We start from the raw sequence: 2,500 nt of genomic DNA, 5'->3' as shown, positions 1-2,500 counted from the left end.
TATACTTACCTATATATAAGTATGTATTATAGGAATGGTGATAAACATTTGCTATTGAAGGCTTGTAATATTGATTGGTAGGTGGTGGTGGTGGTTGTTAAGATAGGTTAAGTATATTCTTACTATAAATACTTCAAATAAGTATTTTCTTAATGTATTACTGCATGAATAATGATTTAAGTAATACTTATTATTATATATCAATACAGTGGCAGGTATTGGATATGGGAATAACATAGACCTGAACGAGACATATGTTATGCTCGACAGGCAATAATTACTTTTCATAAGTGAAAAGTAACCTGGGTTGGTAAGCATGTTATGCCCACCCGATGAAAAAATTTTTTTCAGCCTGGTTTGATATTTACCAATGGCAATATAAGCCTGATCGGGACATATGTTATGCTCGACAGGCAATAATTACTTTTCATGAATGAAAAGTAACCTGAGTTGGTAAACATGTTATGCCCACCCGATGAAAAAAATTTTTTCAGCCTGGTTTGATATTTATCAAAGGCAAAATAAGCCTGATCGGGACATATGTTATGCTCGACAGGCAATAATTACTTTTCATGAATGAAAAGTAACCTGGGTTGGTAAGCATGTTATGCCCACCCGATGAAAAAATTTTTTTCAGCCTGGTTTGATATTTATCAAAGGCAAAATAAGCCTGATCGGGACATATGTTATGCTCGACAGGCAATAATTATTTTTCATGAATGAAAAGTAACCTGGGTTGGTAAACATGTTATGCCCACCCGATGAAAAAATTTTTTTCAGCCTGGTTTGATATTTATCAAAGGCAAAATAAGCCTGATCGGGACATATGTTATGCTCGACAGGCAATAATTACTTTTCATGAATGAAAAGTAACCTGGGTTGGTAAACATGTTATGCCCACCCGATGAAAAAATTTTTTTCAGCCTGGTTTGATATTTATCAAAGGCAAAATAAGCCTGATCGGGACATATGTTATGCTCGACAGGCAATAATTACTTTTCATGAATGAAAAGTAACCTGGGTTGGTAAACATGTTATGCCCACCCGATGAAAAAATTTTTTTCAGCCTGGTTTGATATTTACCAATGGCAATATAAGCCTGATCGGGACATATGTTATGCTCGACAGGCAATAATTACTTTTCATGAATGAAAAGTAACCTGAGTTGGTAAACATGTTATGCCCACCCGATGAAAAAAATTTTTTCAGCCTGGTTTGATATTTATCAAAGGCAAAATAAGCCTGATCGGGACATATGTTATGCTCGACAGGCAATAATTACTTTTCATGAATGAAAAGTAACCTGGGTTGGTAAGCATGTTATGCCCACCCGATGAAAAAATTTTTTTCAGCCTGGTTTGATATTTATCAAAGGCAAAATAAGCCTGATCGGGACATATGTTATGCTCGACAGGCAATAATTATTTTTCATGAATGAAAAGTAACCTGGGTTGGTAAACATGTTATGCCCACCCGATGAAAAAATTTTTTTCAGCCTGGTTTGATATTTACCAATGGCAATATAAGCCTTATCGGGACATATGTTATGCTCGACAGGCAATAATTACTTTTCATGAATGAAAAGTAACCTGGGTTGGTAAGCATGTTATGCCCACCCGATGAAAAAATTTTTTCAGCCTGGTTTGATATTTATCAAAGGCAAAATAAGCCTGATCGGGACATATGTTATGCTCGACAGGCAATAATTACTTTTCATGAATGAAAAGTAACCTGGGTTGGTAAACATGTTATGCCCACCCGATGAAAGAATTTTTTTCAGCCTGGTTTGATATTTACCAATGGCAATATAAGCCTTATCGGGACATATGTTATGCTCGACAGGCAATAATTACTTTTCATGAATGAAAAGTAACCTGGGTTGGTAAACATGTTATGCCCACCCGATGAAAAAATTTTTTTCAGCCTGGTTTGATATTTACCAATGGCAATATAAGCCTGATCGGGACATATGTTATGCTCGACAGGCAATAATTACTTTTCATGAATGAAAAGTAACCTGGGTTGGTAAACATGTTATGCCCACCCGATGAAAAAAATTTTTTCAGCCTGGTTTGATATTTATCAAAGGCAAAATAAGCCTGATCGGGACATATGTTATGCTCGACAGGCAATAATTACTTTTCATGAATGAAAAGTAACCTGGGTTGGTAAACATGTTATGCCCACCCGATGAAAAAAATTTTTTCAGCCTGGTTTGATATTTATCAAAGGCAAAATAAGCCTGATCGGGACATATGTTATGCTCGACAGGCAATAATTACTTTTCATGAATGAAAAGTAACCTGGGTTGGTAAGCATGTTATGCCCACCCGATGAAAAAATTTTTTTCAGCCTGGTTTGATATTTATCAAAGGCAAAATAAGCCTGATCGGGACATATGTTATGCTCGACAGGCAATAATTACTTTTCATGAATGAAAAGTAACCTGGGTTGGTAAGCATGTTATGCCCACCCGATGAAAAAATTTTTTTCAGCCTGG

Source organism: Condylostylus longicornis, unplaced genomic scaffold, assembly GCF_029603195.1.
Source record: "Condylostylus longicornis isolate FDR11 unplaced genomic scaffold, ASM2960319v2 ptg000358l, whole genome shotgun sequence".
NCBI lineage: Eukaryota > Metazoa > Arthropoda > Insecta > Diptera > Dolichopodidae > Condylostylus > Condylostylus longicornis.
This window is presented reverse-complemented; position numbering follows the sequence as displayed.